The following is an 18,254-nucleotide window of genomic DNA, read 5'->3' as shown; positions in this document are numbered from 1 at the left end:
GAGGGGGCATGGAAACTTTGCACAGAGGATGCACCACCTTGCCGCTGAAATGGAAACTAAGTGCAGTAAGGCAGCAGTGGTTCCTCATCCTCATCTGCTTACCTAGGAGACCAGTGTGTGCGTCACAAATAAAGTGTCCATAGGCTTATAGCATCAGTCATGTCAGAGAAGCTCACAGGTTTAGAACAACCCACTCTGCAGGCTTTTGCATATGACTTATAGTATCAGTCACATCACAGAAGTCAAAGGGTTTAGGAACAAACTCAGCACTGTGTCTAAGTAAAAATTTTTATGTAGGAATGCACTAGTGTGTAAGCACTGATCGAATGTTAAACAGACTGTAGTGTAAATTACACTTAAGTTTATTTATGTAATATAATCATAGAATCAAAAATTATTTTAGTCACATGACTGTACAGATGTTCCGTTTTTCTTTATTCAACAGTCTAGCTCCCCTGTTTCTGACAGCTCCATTGAATGTAGACCCATTGTCCCATTGTTTTACATAGTTAAAATCGAGGCAGAAACTGAGTGTGGAAGAATGACCATCACGTTGCTAAAGACATAAACATTCTGTTTATTCAAATTTGCAGATTAAATTGTCTATCAGTTTGGGGTGGGGGGTTCCTTCAGAGGAGAGTGAAGCATCTAAAATACAGTCAGGTCCTTCACTTTCAGCTGTCAGTTATTTGAGCTGTTTATAACGTAGTAGTTTTTCCCCCCTGGCGATAGTACAGGCAGGTGTAGCATAATTTGCTAGCAGACTGCGTTAGTACATCTGTACACAGTTCAAAAAGTATGTATTACCATCTCCATCTCCAAACCATGAGCTTGGTCACCTGTGGAACACCACTAATCATACATTTGGAAAAGTGCATGTGTCACATTACCAGGTAGTAAATGTGGTCACCTGTACAACACGTTAGTGACTGTTTTATTTATTTATTACAGTTTGTTGGCCAGTACACCCCTTATTATACACAGCCCATTTCAAGAGAGTACTTGAGAAGGCACAATCCAGTGGACCGTTCTGTTAGTGATTCTAAGACATGTTATTTGTTGGTTTTGTCTTTTTTGAGGGAAAGCCGACTAGGCAAAGCCCAGTTTCAGCAGAGGCCTGGGAAGAAGAGCTACATCACAATATATTTATATAAACAAGTGAATTTCAGACAGCTCTCAAAAACACAAACATAGTTACAAAACAGGTATATACAATGAAGTATTTACATCAGTTATGCATAAATGTATGCAGTTGTGGTAGCTCTGAAAGTTTGCAGAAAGTAAATGGATTTATACTGTTGAAGGGAAACATTGTTAAAAAGAAGTTTTAGTTTTCCTTAGATTTCAGTACAGAAAGATTTGTAAAGAGTTCAAGAGATACAAGTAAGAGTATAGTTGAGAAGTAAGTTAAATGTTAGTCTTACATAGGAGGGTAGTAGTAATAGTCTTCTGAACGAGAGAGCAGGGTAAGTTGTAAAATTATGTAGGAGGATAGTAGGTAACATGTGGAGGATACCCTGGAGTGGTGGAGATATGCTCTAGAGAGAAGAGGAATGAAGGTCAGCAGGACTAAGACAGAATATATGTGTGTGAATGAGAGGGAAGATAGAGGAATGGTGAAGATGCAGGGAGTAGAGGTAGCAAAGGTGGATGAGTTTAAGTACTTGGGATCAACAGTTCAGAGAAGTGGTGAGTGTGGAAGAGAGGTGAAGAGGAGACTACAGGCAGGATGGAGTGGGTGGAAAAGAGTGTCAGGAGTGATTTGTGACAGACGAGTACCAGTAAGAGTGAAAGGGAAGGTCTACAAGAGGGTAGTGAGACCAGCTATGTTATATGGGTTGGAGACAGTGGCACTGATAAAAAGCAGGAGTCAGAGCTTGACGTGGCAGAGTTGAAGATGTTAAGATTTGCACTGGGTGTGACGAGGATGGACAGGATTAGGAATAAGTATATTAGAGGGTCAGCCCAGGTTGGAAGGTTTGGAGACAAAGCCAGGGAGGCAAGATTACGTTGGTTTGGACATGTGCTGAGGAGGGATGCAGAGTACATTGGGAAAAAGATGCTAAGGATGAAGCTGCCAGATAATAGGAAAAGAGGAAGGCCTAAGATAAAGTTTATGGATGTGGTGAGAGAGGACATGCAGGTGGTTGGTGTGACAGAGCAAGATGCAGAGGACAGGAAGAAATGGAAACAGTTGATCTGCTGTGGCGACCTATATGGGAGCAGCCGAAAGAGGAAGAAGAAGAGAGCAGGGTAAGTTATAAAATTACGTAGCAGGGTAGATATTAGTATTGTATAGGAGGGTAGTAGTAATAGCCTTCTGAACGAGAGAGCAGGGTAAGTTTTAAAATTATGTAGGAGGGTAGATATTAGTCTTGTGTAGGAGGGTAGTAGTAATAACCTTCTGAACGAGAGAGCAGGGCAGGTTATAAAATTATGTAGGAGGGTAGATGTTAGTCTTGTATAGGAGGGTAGTAGTAATAGCCTTCTGAATGAGAGAGCGTGGGAAGTTATAAAGTTATGTAGGATGGTAGATATTAGTCTAATGAGATAGCAGGGTAAGTTCTAAAATTATGTAGGAGGGTAGATATTAGTCTTGTATGGGAGGGTAGTAGTAATAGCCTTCTGAACGAGAGAGCAGGGTAAGTTATAAAAAATTTTAGTATGGTAGAGATTAGTGTAATAGGTTCATAGGTTCATACTTGGCTATCTGCCCTAGGGCATTTATAAGCCTAGCCAGAGTGTGTTTGGCTTTCGCCACCCATTTTAAATTAATTTTGCTATGCCCTTTTTCGAGGTTAGTATACTGTGCCTCTGTCTAACAGTGACACTGAATTGACACCCGGGGTAAACCTACGATCTCCCATCCTCTCATCAAGATTCCTCTTGAAGAGAGTCAATGAGGGACTCTGCCTAACCTGGACTGGGATTTTATTCCAGAGTGAAGGGAGCCTCTGGGTTATGAATCTGTCCCTCCAGCATGTCCTATTTATTTCATTGCTGAGGTTCAAGTCTCTCGACCGCATAGCTCGATGGGATTTGGATTTTCTGAGGTGCAGCATGTCCATTAATTCCGGGTTGGACATGGCTTTATACGTCAGGCACAGATCGCCTCTGAGCAGGCGGTATGCCACTGAGTAGAGCTGGAGTTTCTTTAACTGGGCAGCATATGGCATCTGTTTGAGCTCTTTGATCCTCTTGGTGAGGTACTTTTGGGGTCTTTCCAGTTGCTGCAGGCGTCTGGTAAGGTACATCCCAAAATGGTGATAGTAGTTTTTTATTCTGCATTTGTGTTCGTTACTGAATAAAATTCAAGAACTGTTTTAAATAACTACGAGGTGGTTTTTTGGTCAGAGGCTTCCTGCTCTTGGTTCGCCAGTTTTGGAAAGTTTATTCAGTTTTTACATCCCAAAAGGGGCATTGTACTCAATTATGGGCCTGATGAAGGATGAGTAAAGAGGCACGATGACCTCCCCTGATCTAGATGTGAATCCCTTCATGATTAGGTGGGCTATATAAAATGTTTTTCTAACCACTTTGGCCACGTGGTTGTCAAATGAGAGATTGCTATCAACTTGGGTCCCTAGGTCCCTAATTACTTCTGCACTTAATGGATTACCACCTATGTAGTAATTTGTGGGCACTTTGTTTTTGCCAAAGGGGATGACTATACACTTTTTTGCGTTTAGCTTGAGGCCATGGCTCTGGCACCAGTTGTCTGTTTCTATGAGGCCCTTTTGGAGGATGCTTGTGTCGGCTGGAGAGTCAATTATGGCACCCAGTTTTCAGTCATCTGCGAACTTGGTCAGCCACAGTCCTTCCGTGTTGGCCTGTACCTCCAAGATATATATACCGAACAAGAGAGGTCCCAGGACTGAGCCTTGTGGGATGCCACTTGTAACTGGTTTGGAGTCTGACATGGCTCCAGAAATTCTAACCATGTAGGTTCTGTCCTTGAGCCAGTTTGCAACCCATGTAGTGACATAGGGGTTTATATTTAAGCTGGTGAGCTTATCTATAATGCCCGATTGGGGTATTGTATCAAAGGCTTTTGCGAGGTCCAGGTAGGCTGTGTGGACCACCTTCCCCTCGTCAATGGCCTTGGTGACGGTTTCAAAGAAATCGACCGGGTTTAAGAGGCAGGATCTGCCCTTAAAGCCAGTGTCTGTAGGTCCCCAATATCTTTATTTATGAGGTCCATGATGATCCTTTCCATAGCTTTGTAGACCAACCTAGTCAGGCTTATGGGGCGATAGTTTCCAGGATCCGTTGAGGCACCACCTTTGTGAAGAGGGACCACTGTTGCTGTACGCCACTCTTTGGGTACATATCTTGTAGTAAGGCTGAGATTGAACAGTAGTTTTATGTTTGGGTTTAGCTCTTCTTGGAGTTCATGTAGGACGCAGCCCGGGACACCGTCTGGTCCCATTGATGCTGTGTTTTTTGCTTTGGAGAGGGCGGCTCTTACCTGAGCATCTGAGATGTCAGGGGGGCAGCACTCTGCTGGGATAGATATTTGCCCTTTTGGTGGGGAGGGGGGAGAATTTTGTGCTGAACCTGTCAGCTAGGATGTTGGCAATGTCTGTGGGTTCGGTGTATTTTTTGTCATTTTGGACTAATTCTGAGCATATCTTAGAATTCCCACCCAGGTTCCGAACATAACTAAAGAAAGCCTTGTGATTATCCTTAGTGTCCTGTGTATTTTTTCTCTCTAAGCTAGCCTTAGATGATTTTATGAGTGCCTGTAGTTTTTTGCCAATACTGATCAGAGATGCCTTCCCTTTTTGGGATTTTGCTCTATCATGTAGTAGCTTCCTCCTTCTATTGTATAGTTTGTTTATGGCTGGGGTCCACCAGACAGGACGTCTGCCTTTGGAGGATTGGGTCTTGGTTTTATTTGGGATTGCATGATCCATGCATTCCTGAAAGTGTTCATAGAATGCGTTTATAAAGTATTCTGCTGTCTGGGCCGTATTTTCCACAGGCCCGGGGGCTTTGAAGGATTCCACCTCGGTTTTGAGGAGTGTGAAATTTGCTTTAGAGAAGTTTTTCACTGTGTTTTTTTGGGCAGGGGGTGAGGTCGGGATGTGAATATCCAGTGAGATTAGTTTATGGTCTGGTCTTACCAGTGAGGGATACATTTCTGGTCTGGAGCATAGAGTCCCCATGTTGGTGATGATCAGGTCCAGTATGTTTTCCCCTCTTGTGGGAGTGGTAACAAGTTGTTCCATAGCATTTGAGTTCATAAATTCTAGGAACCTTTGGGCTAGGGTGTTGGAGCTAGAGTAATGCTCCCAGTCTATGTTTGGGTAGTTGAAGTCGCCCAATATAATGGTGTTTGGAGAGACCTTCATATTTTTCAGTGTTCTCAAGAAGGTCGAGTGGGGTTCCTGGGTTTGGGAGGGTGGTCTGTAGCAGGCTATAAACTGGAAGGCAGTTTTACCCACTGTTAGTTGCACATGGATAGTCTCTGATACTTCGTGCTGTGCCTCCAACCTGGAGGTGTGGGTATCTTTGACGAATATTGATACTCCCCCTCCTTTTGTGGTTCGATCCAAGTTTTGGGGCCAAAAAGCATGGTATGAGGTATAACCTGGCAGTGCTGGGGTGCTCTCGGGAGCCTGGAACCAGGTTTCTGTTACTGCACAGATATCGATGTTCTCCATGCTAAGGAGAGTTTCGAGTGCGTGCATCTTGAGGTTTAGACTTCTGGCGTTGAGTAGCATTACTCTCAGTTTCTTATCCCTTGTGATACCTATGGAGGTGGGTTTGTCTTTTGAGCCTTGCCTAAAAAAAGACACTATGGGGGTGACAAGAGCCTTTGCCAATATCCGAAAGCCCAGGGGTGACAGGTGCAAGCCATCCCTAGCGAAGCATCGTGGCTTGTCGTGCATGTCATCACAGGCTGACAGGCATTTGATCCCCTTTGAATGACACCAATACTTAAGCCAATTGTTGAAATTGATCATCTTGTCTTCATATTGTGGCATCATTCTTGGTGAGGGTAAGATGCTACTCAAGGTCAGGGTCATACCGGCCTGGGCTACATGCTCAGAGAGCTCCTCTATGTCTCTTTTCATGTAGTCCAGGGAGGTACGTCTCAGGTCATTCACACCAGCATGGACAATGACTGAGTCATATTTGTACTTGCCTTGGAGTGACCTGAGTGCTTGTGTTATGTGGCGGATCCTAGCGCCCGACAGGCAGCTCACCGTGACCTTCTCCTTGTTCAGGCTGGTGAGCGGGACGTCAGTGTGCCTGATGATAGAGTCACTTATTACAAGTGCATCAGGTGTGTTGTTTAGCCTTAAGGGCTGTGACTGTTCGGCACACTGACTTTGTGAGCTATGTGTTGCACGTGTTTTGTTTTGGGGTAGCGGTTGCTTGGGTGTCTGCTTTGGAGGTCTCTGCTGCTTAGGCAAATTTTTATTTAAAGCCTCCGAGTATGTTTTTGTGTGTTTATGTGTTTGGTTTGCTGTCGTGGTAGTTCTGTGTGAGACTGGAATTGTAGTGAGTGTGGTTTCTTTCTCCTCCTGACTGGTTATGCCAGTACTGAGTTGAGAGAGCTTAGCCTCCAGTTTGGCTATATGGTTGCATCTCTCACATGTGTTGGAATTTGTTGGGAGGAGGAGAGGGTTGTCTGTGTACATGAGGCAGTTGTAACATTGCCTCAAGATTCCCAGATTCACCAGCTGGACTGGAGAGGAGATTGACAACTGACCTTTGGACATGCTAGAATAGTATTGGGAATTCCTTTATAATTGCAAAAAAGTGCCAATGGGGAACAGGGTACTCAAGGGGAGTTTGTGAGGGTGTAGTGCTTTTAATTTTTTAGTGCTGATTTATATAATTGCTTTAGTGAGCAAGTGCCAGGCTTTAGAGTAGGAATAGTGTGAGGGTGTTTATTATGAGAACTAGATCTGTTCTAAGAGAAAAAGTGAAGAGCAGACTTTGTGGAGCTGAGAATGGTTTAAACCCAATTAAGCGGCGCTGCCCGATGCTGCGCTATCCGCAAAATCGCGCTAAAGCGGGTTTTATACAGGGGGACTTGAAAGAGCTAGAAATTGGCCGAAAACGGCCAATAGACTACCAGATTCTTGTGCTGGGAACACTCCTCCAGGGATAGATAGGCTGCTCTAAGCTCCCCACTGCCGCTGGTGAACAAAGAAGCCTCCCTTTATCCAAGAAAGGAAATGGGCAACACAGGAACTTTCCAAAAGTCCAGAATACAGCAAAGCCTGTATTTGGACTACTCTAGGTCAGGAAAGATGGGAAAGAAGGATTTTTTTTTTCTTTTTTGCAACAAACAGCAGGAAAACGCAATAAATATGTAACACAGGCTAGCACACTTGAGTGTGTAGCCTCGACAGGTATATGCAACAAACAGGACAAACTTTAAAAGTGCACGTGCAAAAACAACTTTAAACAGTTTAAAACAGTTCAAGAAGCAGAAATACTTGCAGTTTAGCTAGATCGGACAGTCGCCCAGGTAGTAGCAGGAAAAAAACACTTATCAGGTTAGCAGTCGCTCTTTTAGCCTCTCTGCTACTGGCACCACTCTGCAGGACCACGAGGAGCTTGGCTGACTAGTAACAAGCGCAAAAAACACGCCAAAGTGGGTTTTATACAGGGGGACTTGGAAGATCTAGAAATTGGCCCAAAACAGCCAATAGACTACCAGATTCATGTGCTGGGAACACTCCTCCAGGGATAGGTAGGCCACTCTAAGCTCCCCACTGCCACTGGTGAACAAAGAAGCCTCCCTTCATCCAAGAAAGGAAATGGGCAACACAGGAACTTTCCAAAAGTCCAGAATACAGCAAATCCTGTATTTGGACTACTCTAGGTCAGGAAAGAAGGATATTTTTTTTTTCTTTTTTTTGCAACAAACAGCAGGAAAATGCAATAAATATGTAACACAGGCTAGTGCACTTGAGTGTGTAGCCTCAACAGGTAAATGCAACAAACAGAACAAACTTTAAAAGTCCAGGTGCAAAAACAACTTTAAACAGTTTAAAACAGTTCAAGAAGCAGAAATACTTGTAGTTTAGCTAGATTGGACAGTCGCCCAGGTAGTAGCAGGAAAAAAAACACTTTCGAGAGAGCAGGGTAAGTTATAAAATTATGTAGGAGGGTAGATATTAGTATTGTATAGCAGGATAGTAGTAATAGCCTTCTGACTGAGAGTAAAGGGTAAGTTATAAAATTATATAGGAGGGTAGATATCAGTCTGAGAGAGCAGGGTAAGTTTTAAAATTATGTAGGAGGGTAGATATTTGGCTTGTGTAGGAGGGTAGATATTAGTCTAATGAGAGAGCAGGGTAAGGTATAAAATTATGTATGAGGGTAGATATAAATATTGTATAGGAGGGTAGTAGTAATAGCCTTCGGAATGAGAGAGCAGGGTAAGTTATAAAATTATGTAGGAGGGTAGATATTAGTCTAATGAGAGAGCAGGGTAAGTTATACAGTTATGTAGGAGGGTAGATATTAGTCTTGTATAGGAGAGTAGTAGTAATTGCCTTCTGAATGAGAGAGCGTGGGAAGTTATAAAGTTATGTAGGAGGGTAGATATTAGTCTTGTATAGGAGAGTAGTAGTAATAGCCTTCTGAATGAGAGAGCAGGGCAAGTTATAAAATTATGTAGGAGGGTAGATATTAGTCTAATGAGAGAGCAGGGTATGTTTCAAAATTATGTAGAAAGGTAGATATTAGTATTGTATACGAGGATAGTAGTAATAGCCTTCTGAATCAGAGAGCAGGGTAAGTTATAAAATTATATAGGAGGGTAGATATTAGTCTAATGAGAGAGCAGGGCAAGTTATAAAATTATATAGGAGGGTAGATATTAGTCTTGTATGGGAGGGTAGTAGTAATAGCCTTCTGAACGAGAGAGCAGGGTAAGTTATAAAATTATGTAGGAGGGTAGATATTAGTATCGTATAGGAGGGTAGTAGTAATAGCCTTCTGAACGAGAGAGCAGGGTAAGTTATAAAATTATGTAGGAGGGTAGATATTAGTCTTGTATAGGAGGGTAGTAGTAATAGCCTTCTGAACGAGAGAGCAGCGTAAATTGTAAAATTATGTAGGAGGGTAGATATTAGTCTTGTATGGGAGGGTAGTAGTAATAACCTTCTGAACGAGAGAGCAGGGCAGGTTATAAAATTATGTAGGAGGGTAGATGTTAGTCTTGTATAGGAGGGTAGTAGTAATAGCCTTCTGAATGAGAGAGCGTGGGCAAGTTATAAAATTATGTAGGAGGGTAGATATTAGTCTAATGAGAGAGCAGGTTAAGTTATACAATTATGTAGGAGGGTAGATATTAGTCTAATGAGAGAGCAGGGTAAGTTATACAGTTATGTAGGAGGGTAGATATTTGTCTTGTGTAGGAGGGTAGATATTAGTCTAATGAAAGAGCAGGGTAAGGTATAAAATTATGTAGGAGGGTAGATATAAATATTGTATAGGAGGGTAGTAGTAATAGCCTTCTGAATGAGAGAGCAGGGTAAGTTATACAATTATGTAGGAGGGTAGATATTAGTCTTGTATAGGAGGGGAGTAGTAATAGCCTTCTGAATGAGAGAGCAGGGCAAGTTCTAAAATTATGTAGGAGGGTAGATATTAGTCTTGTATAGGAGGGGAGTAGTAATAGCCTTCTGAACGAGAGAGCAGGGTAAGTTATAAAATTATGTAGGAGGGTAGATATTAGTCTAATGAGAGAGCAGGTTAAGTTATAAAATTATGTAGGAGGGTAGATATTAGTCTTGCATAGGAGGGTAGTAGTAATAGCCTTCTGAACGAGAGAGCAGGTATAGGATTAGTTCTTTTAGGCTGCCTTTTCCTAATCGGTGTATCTAGAAGGTTTCTAACTTGAGTATGTAGGGGAATGTATGAGAAGGGTAAAATAGTGGATGGGGGGCAGTTAGAGAAAGAGAAATATGAGAATGGGTGTTTGAGGGGTGTAATGATTCAAGTATTGGGGGGTTAGGGATAGGTAATAAGAAGTTTCTGCTTTCACTGGAGGTCTCAAGCTGGTAGTTAACGCAAGCACATCCAGGGTTGGGTAAGGAATTGTTTGAGCTGGATTTTACAGCTTAGGAGATTTCGTCATTTTCACTTGTATAAGGATGGTGTTCCAGAGCTTGGGGATGTAATAGGAGTGCAGTGAATCCCCTGATGAATTATTTGCCGTAGTAGTGCTTAGTAGAAGTTTATCACCGGAGCAAAGGCCTCTTGTGGGGTTGTAGATCAATACGGTAAACTCTTGGTTAACCGGCACTCATGAGGATTGATAGATGCCATATAACTAGTTTCAGGTTGCTTGAGTGCTGCTAAAAATATGCCTAATACTGTACCCTATACTATTTGTTTGGTTTGACTTGTTTCTAGGTTGGGGAGAGAGGGAATTTATTCCTATCTTCCTTTTTAAATCTCTAAAACTGTAAAAACGTAAGGTATGTTTCTGTGGGGGGCAGAAAGTGCGACACAGTTTTTTCTGATTGTGAGTTCCGGTTAACTGAGAATTTACTGTAGTATATTTTTAATTTGTGACATTTTCAGGATAATATATCAGTTGGTACACCGTAACTAGCCTAGAGTATGTGTAGTTAAGCTCCAGCAACCTCTGCTGCCTTAAGGCTTGGTAGTGGTGAGCTCAGTGTGCACTGTTAGTGGTGAGCTCAGTGTGCACTGTTAGTGGTGAGCTCAGTGTGCACTGTTAGTGGTGAGCTCAGTGTGCACTGTTAGTGGTGAGCTCAGTGTGCACTGGTAGTGGTGAGCTCAGTGTGCACTGGTAGTGGTGAGCACAGTGTGCACTGGTAGTGGTGAGCTCAGTGTGCACTGTTGGTAGTAGATTTAGCTACTTTCTTGCAACAGGAGTCTAGTTTGGATTGTAGTGTAGAGCTTAAGTGCATAAGGATAGGTGAGACATATGAGAGGGTTGGAAGCTAATAGGATGAGGCTAGGGTTTTTCTTGCTGGGTCTATGAGGTACTGTTTGGCCCTGTAGTAGAAGCATAGTTTCTAGTGACTCTTTTTAATTGTTTAAAGAATCTAGATAGTACAGTTGTGTAAAATCTTACCATAACAGTAGATGTCCTTGCTATCACCGCTGCAGTATTCATTACAAATTGGGGATTTCCTGCCATGAAGCTCACTATCTGAAAAGTTTACCAAAGTATACCATTGCTTTAAGGTCCACTGAATGTCACTTACACACTCCTTGCGTAGTATAGGGCATAAAGGTGACGTTCAGGCATACCATCCTCAGAACTGATTGCCACAGTAGGAACAGCAGTCCAAGGAAAACCAAGGAGAACCTGCACATCCAGGAAGGAAAAAAGACTAGGGGGATGGAGGGAGGGAGGGAATACTGCAGCGGTAAAGGCCAGGACATCTACCGTTATGGTAAGATTTTACACAGTTGTACTCTGCCCTTACATTCACAGCTGCAGTATTCCTTACGAATGGGAGAGGCCAAAGGTCAAGAAGAACCCTGGCAGGAGGAAGCAGCAGAGCCTCCAAGAAGCCATGAAGAGTGGCAGCAGCAAAGCCAGCTCTAGCTCTGGAGAGACCATCCAACTGGTAATGGTTGGTAAAGGTATGCACAGACGTCCAGGTAGCAGCTTCAAAAATAGAATTAGTGCTAAGTCTTTCAAAATGGCTCCAGAAAAGCCACAGCTCTAGTAGAATGAACTTTACAGAAGAAGGGAAGGCTCATGCCATGAAAAGTGTAACAAAAGGAAATAGCCTTTGTAATCCAAGTGGAAATAGTTTGCTTGGAAACGGCCAAACCTAAAGACCTAGGATGAAATGAAGCAAACAACTGGTCAGATTTTCTGATAGCTTTAGTTTTATACAAATAAAATCTGAGCCGTCTATGCACATGTAAGGTATGCAGCACCCTCTCACTGTCAGATTGCGGAGAGGGGAAAAAAAAAGTAGGTAAATTAATAGCCTGATTGTGACAACTCATTTACCAACTTGGGCATGAAAGAAGGATTAGTATGCAAGGACACCCTGTCCTCATGAAATATCAAAAAAGGTGGACAAGCCATAAGGGCTTGCAACTCAGACACCCGTCTGGCAGAAGTAAGAGCTAACCAAAGAACTTTCTTCCAAGAACATTGTTGCAAGTAAGCTGAAACAGGTGGCTCAAAAGGAGCCTGAGTCAATTTTTCCAGAACGAAATTAAGATCCCAGGGGGCGGAATAGACTTCCTGGGAGGTTTAATATTAAGGACGCCTTTAAGAAATTGCTTAGCCTCAAATCTAGAAGCTAATGGGGGAGTTGTAAAGGCAGACAAGCAGAAAGAGTTGATAAGTGGGCCTTAATAGAAGAATAGGCCAAACCAGCATTGAGCAACTCACACAAATAAGAGAACCAAATGAACTTACACAGAAAGTGGGTCCAGGTCACGAGAAAGACACCAAATAGAAAACCTCTTCCCATTAGACAAGTAGGATTTCCTAGTAGTAGGTTTCCTTGCCTCCTACAGGACCTGCAGCACGTGCTCAGAAAAAAGGGGTCTATGAGAGATCAAACCCTATCACTCACAGTGTCGACTGAAGCATGGACAGGTGGGGATGGACGAGAGACCCCTTGTCTCTTGTGAGGAGATCCACCTATGAGGAAACTTTTGATGATTGCCTTTGGCTAAATGCAGAAGTGGAGGGAACCAGTGCTATCGTGTCCAAAGGGAATCACCAACAAGATTTTGGGAGCATCCTGTTGAATCTTGAAGAGGACTCAGAATGAGTTGAAGGGGAGCGAATGCATAAACAAACATTCCCTTCCATGAAAATGAGAGAGCGTCCACCTTCCGTAGCAGAGGACCTGGGACTCTGGCACAAAACAGAGAAAGTTGTCTGTTCAGAGGGGAGGCAAAGAGATATACTTGAGGAGTAGCCCACTTGTGAACAATGTCCAGAAACACAATCCTGTGAAGCATCCATTCATGGGATTGAGTGAAGGACATGCACAGATTGTCTGCCACATTGTTCTGATCTGAAGGAATATAAACTTCCTGAAGAGTCACGTAATATTTGAGAGCCAGATCCCGTACCAGTAGTGCCAGCCAACAAAAATGGTAAGATATTGTACCCCCCTGTTTGTTGATGTACCACATAACTGTGGTATTGTCTGTGAATACCTTGACAGGCTCCAGAAGAAAAGAGGATGAAAGGCGTGAAGAGCCAGCAATAAGTGCTCTCATCTCTTTGATGTTGATGTGCTCCATCTGCCGATGAGGCAACCACACTCCCTGAACTCTCAGGGAGCCAAATGTTGCTCCCCATCCCACATGTGAAGCGTCTGAGAACAGATCAGGGAAGAGGAGGTTGAAAAGGGAGCCCTTGATTCAGAGACAACTGCTGAAACCACCGCAGTGCTTCTTTCTTGAGATATGGGAGAAGAGGAACTGGAACGATTTTGCAAAAGGACCTCTGGAGCGGATGCCTGAATCAGCAGTTTGTCCAAATAAGGAAAGATTTAAATCCATTGAAGCCTGCAAAAAGCAATCACAGGAGCAAGGCATTTTGTGAATACCCTTGGGACAGTAGAAAGGGCAAAGCACAGAGCTGAAAATGCCAGGAAGCAACAGAGAAACGCAAAAATCTCATGAAGAGGATGGATCGGAATATGGAGATAAGCATCCTAGAGATCTAGAGAAGGACAACATCCGAAAGGAAGGCACCTTCAGAAAGGTGTTCAGATGGGAGAGAAGGACAACATCCGAAAGGAAGGCACCTTCAGAAAGGTGTTCAGATGGGAGAGAAGGACAAATCCAAAAGGAAGGCACCTTCAGGAAGGTGTTCAGATGGGAGAGAAGGACATAGGTCTTCAAGTATCTTTTTTTCTGGACACTAGAAATGTTCTTGAATAAAACCTTTTCCCGCTTTGGGACACAGGCACCTCTTGAATAGTACTCTTTGGACAAGAGGTCTCAAAGAACCTCTGGGGGAAAAAAGGAAGTTGTTCCAGAGGAGGCTGAGGAATGCCCATAAAAGGAGGGCAGGAAATCCAGACCATGAAGTACCCCTGCCGAATAATTGACAAAACCCAAGAATCCTGGGTGATTTTGAGCCCGAAAGAGGAATGTCGCTGGGAACAGGTGGATAGTCAGACAGCACCTAGTTTGTCAGGAAAGAAAAGCTTTAGAATTCCTGCAGTCTGCGTGGCCTTAGCAGGAGGAGTCCATTTACCACCCTTTTTACCTTTTAGAAGGAGGGCAAGATTGTCTGTGAGCAAAGACTGGCATAGAATGGTAGTTGCGCTGAAATTTAGGCACAGGAGAAACAAAAACATGTTTAAGGTCCTATAAAACCTTCCCCTTGTCCTGAATAGACTTAAGTAAACCAGCAGCCACTTCCCCAGACAAAAGTTTATTATCCAGAGGAGCATCCATCAACTTAGCCTTAATATCATCAGGTAAAGGTTGAAGCCTAAGTCAAGAATACCTCCTCATTACTGAACTAAAAGCAGCAGCCCTAGAAGAGGCATCTGCTGCATCATAACTAGATTTGATAAAATGACAAACTTCTTGAGAGGAAGTCCCTAGCAAGGAAAGTGCAGAAGATTTGCTCTCAGTGTCTGGAAGACCAGAAAAAAAGCTGACAAGCTGAGTAAGAAGAGCCAACATATACCTAGAGATATGGGTCTGATAATTAATAGCCCTAAAAGCTATGGTAGCTGAAGTATAAACCTTCTTACTCAGCCTATCCATGGTTCTACCGTCCTTGTCAGAAGACAGTAACTTGGATGAAGGAAGCAATTGAGATGGGTTTTCAGAGGCTGTAGACACCACAGAGGGGTCAGCAACAGGACATTTAAACGAACAGAAACAATCCTCAGGCACCCTATAAAACCTATCAGACGTCTTGAGAGCAGGGGGCAGAGAATCTGGTGCTTTAGAGGCATTGGAAAAAACATCCAATAAAGTAGCTAAGACAGGAGGAATGACCACAGGTTTAGGAGAGTCCATCTGCAGTAATTCATAGTACCTCGTATGGATATCCGAAACCTCAGCACAATCCCACTTAAATTCCATCATCCTAGAGATTGTGTTCCCAAAGGAAATTTCCTCAGAAGGAGTATCTAGTATGAGAGTCCCCCTTCTCAAACCCATAGTCTAAAGGAGAAGGAATCTGGGTAGAGTAAGCAAGGGATTCATCCTCAGAATCCAACTCTTCCTCAGAAGAATTCAATTCTCTGGGCCTTTTAGGGGAAGAAGAAGACCAAGGAAGAGCAGGAATCAAACCCCCTTGAGGAGACCTTAATAACCATAACGCATTAAGTAACCCCTGAGTAAAGGCCTGCCACTCACTTTGTAGATCCCTAGGAGCAGAAGAAACATGATTAGTTTTCTGTCTTTTTTAAGGGGATGTCTGTCCTAGAAACCCGAGAAGGCCCTGACTCAGGACAGCAATCCACAACTGTAGTAGAAACTTCTTCTCTAAAGAGAAACTGTGGAACCCCTCTAGACCCCTCGGAAACAATCAGCCATGGTTCCCCCTAAACACCCAAAACGGAAGCCTGCAAAGCCTCGTCGGACGTGCTGCCTGCCAGATCCTCACAGGCCTTCAACCCAGAGGTGGTAGAGGAATCTGACAATACAACTAGGCGCGTCTCCGGGTTTGTAATAACCTTGGGATAAACTCCCGTCAGAGGCTGGACAGCAGAATATTCTGGTCTTACCTTATGCACCTTCTTCTTCCCTGATGGCTGACCCTCGGTGCAGGAAGTTCCATCCATAGCATCTTTAACAAGAAGCTTAAGACGCTGGTTCTCAAGATACAATGAAAGGGAAGAGAGCCTACGATGAAGGGTTTTAGGGACAAACACCTGACAAATGTAACAAGACATATGGTCGTGAGCAACACCTAGGCAAAAAAGGCACTTATCGTGGTGGTCTTTATGGGGAATCAGTCTCCCAAACTGGCATTTACCCTTCCTGGATGACATTAACCCCCCCCCCCCCCAAACAGCACAGAACAATCAGAAAAAGAACAAAATACCCAACTGGGTACTTATCTGCAATGGTGAGGACTTCAGCAAACAGGAGTAATCACCGGAATGCCAACAAACAGAAAAACAGATGGAGGTAACAGACCAACAGTTAAAAGCAGCATTCAGACTGGTGGCAAAGATGTTCGGAGGATGGTATGCCTGAACGTCACCTTTATGCCCAACCCTATGCAAGGAGTGTGTAGGTGACGTTCAACATACCTTAAAGCAACGGTAGACTTTGGTAAACTGGCCAGACAGTGGGCTTCACAGCAAGGAATCTTCCATTTGTAATGAATACTGCAGCGATGAATGTAAAGACATCAAATTTCATTGTCACTGTAATTTAGTATGTAGTACATCCTCAGTTTTGCTATTATTTGCATATGTATCCAAGAAAGAATGAGATAATAATGTTTTAGAGTGAAAGGCATCAGTTTTGTTTTATTGAAATTGAAGAGCAAGTTTGACGTTTTCTGACAGGTTTTGATTAAAGAGAAAGAAATCTGAGTGATTTCTTGGAGTCTGGATATTGTGGGGGCTGTACATATTAAAGCTGAATTGCCTGCGTATTGCACTATATTTGCTTGCTGTATGGCAGTGTAAAGTTTGTATATAAATATGTTGAAGGTAAGGTGTTTTAGTACACACCCAGAGGGACACCTGTGGGTAACTGGGAGAGAGGTAGAGAAGGAAGAAGAGGAAGAGAGGTTGGGTTGCCATTTGAGTGCTTGTTGTGTTCGGAATCATGTAAGGGAGGCTTGAGAGAGTCGTATAGAAGAGCGCTCAGTGAGTAAATGTTGGTGGAATACAGTGTTAAAAGCTTTGGTAAGTCTAGGAATGCAGTTGTCACTAGTTCCCCGTTGTTCCTCCACTGCTTTACTGTGTTGGCGAAGTGAAGACTGGCAGTAGTTGTACAGTGGTGGGGTCTGAAATCATGTGTTTCAGAGAGAAGATCATTTGAAATTAGTTGCTGTAGAAGCGGAGCATGAATAGATTTTTTCAAGTATTTTTGATAAGGGGAGAGGATTGCAGTGGGATTGTAGTTATTAAACTATGAAGATCTTCCACCTTTGTGTAGAGGTATGATAACAGATTTTTTCTAGATGGGAGGAAATGGGTACCAGAAAAGCAATTGCATCTAAAGCTATTTTTAGGTAGTTCGATGGGAGTTGGTCAGCAGGTTGGTGGTTGGTTTTAGCTTATATAGGATTCTTTTTCGTGGTGGCGGTTGGCACTGCACTAAAGTCAAATAGCTGCGGATGTTTAGCATAGGCTGCAGTACTGGGAGGGTACATTGATCAGATATATCTAACATCCAAATCACACTTAGGATAAGAATAAAAAGAAGCCAAGGTGTCATTAATACTAGATAAGTACAGATACCTTAACTTGCTTAAAGTATGTGACTGTTTTTGTTTTCCCTTCTGAATGCACAAAGGCATCCATACCAAAAAGGTACAATCCTGTTTGTATATCTCATGTTCTCAGAAGTGTTTTTACATGGCAGACAGGATGACGGCTCTATTATAAGATCTCTGCTCCTTATTTCTAACAACTGACATCCATTCCCGACGTTTGGTCATTATCTGTATGATGTTTGCAGCTTCTTCCCAAGTCTGCATACGTTTTCTCCAGTTGCTCTGGTTTCCCGCTACCATCTGTAAACATGCTGGTTAACTGACTGCAGTAAACTGTCCATAAATTGTATAGTATTTCGCATTGTGGCCTGTGTAGGATTGCACAACATGTACAGAGCAGGCCACTTGCCTGATTAACAAATGTTAAATAACTAAATAAGTATTGCTTTAAGTTGAAAGTGAAATAATTAAGATAGTATCCAGTATACCTTTTGCCACACAGTCTGCAAGTGACAAACACCAGTTTTATGGTAGAGGTTATTGGCCATGACTGTGAGGAATTTTTTATTTCCTAAGTTAGTCAATTATTTTCTACCAGATAATTATCCCAGTTTTATCTTTTCAGTGGGGAGTCAGCCAGTCTAGTTAATGGTCAGCCTGTAGTGATCTTGCTGTCTTCATCTAATGAGCCCTCCTGGCAGCCTTGCTTGTTTTATCACATTTCCATGGTAACGGAATCCTGAAGCTCTTCAGTGATTGTAAGTCGTTTGATGGGAATGAATGTATTTAGTTTTCACTTGTAGTAATACTATTCAAATAAATGATTTAAAAAAAAAGTTTGTAGCTTGTCATGGGAATAAAACAAAACAAAATATTTTTAGTATTAATAGTA

At 42.8% G+C, this 18,254-nt stretch overlaps 1 protein-coding gene across 1 annotated transcript in view; it reads left to right on the top strand.

The window, feature by feature from the left end:
- LOC122790395 (protein KHNYN-like) overlaps positions 1–18,254 on the top strand; it is a 712,085-nt gene that overhangs the window by 268,376 nt on the left and 425,455 nt on the right. The gene's annotated exons all lie outside the window — the stretch shown is intronic.

Source organism: Protopterus annectens, chromosome 16.part0, assembly GCF_019279795.1.
Source record: "Protopterus annectens isolate FY-2018-M chromosome 16.part0, PAN1.0, whole genome shotgun sequence".
Taxonomy (NCBI): domain Eukaryota; kingdom Metazoa; phylum Chordata; order Ceratodontiformes; family Protopteridae; genus Protopterus; species Protopterus annectens.
This window is presented reverse-complemented; position numbering and strand designations above follow the sequence as displayed.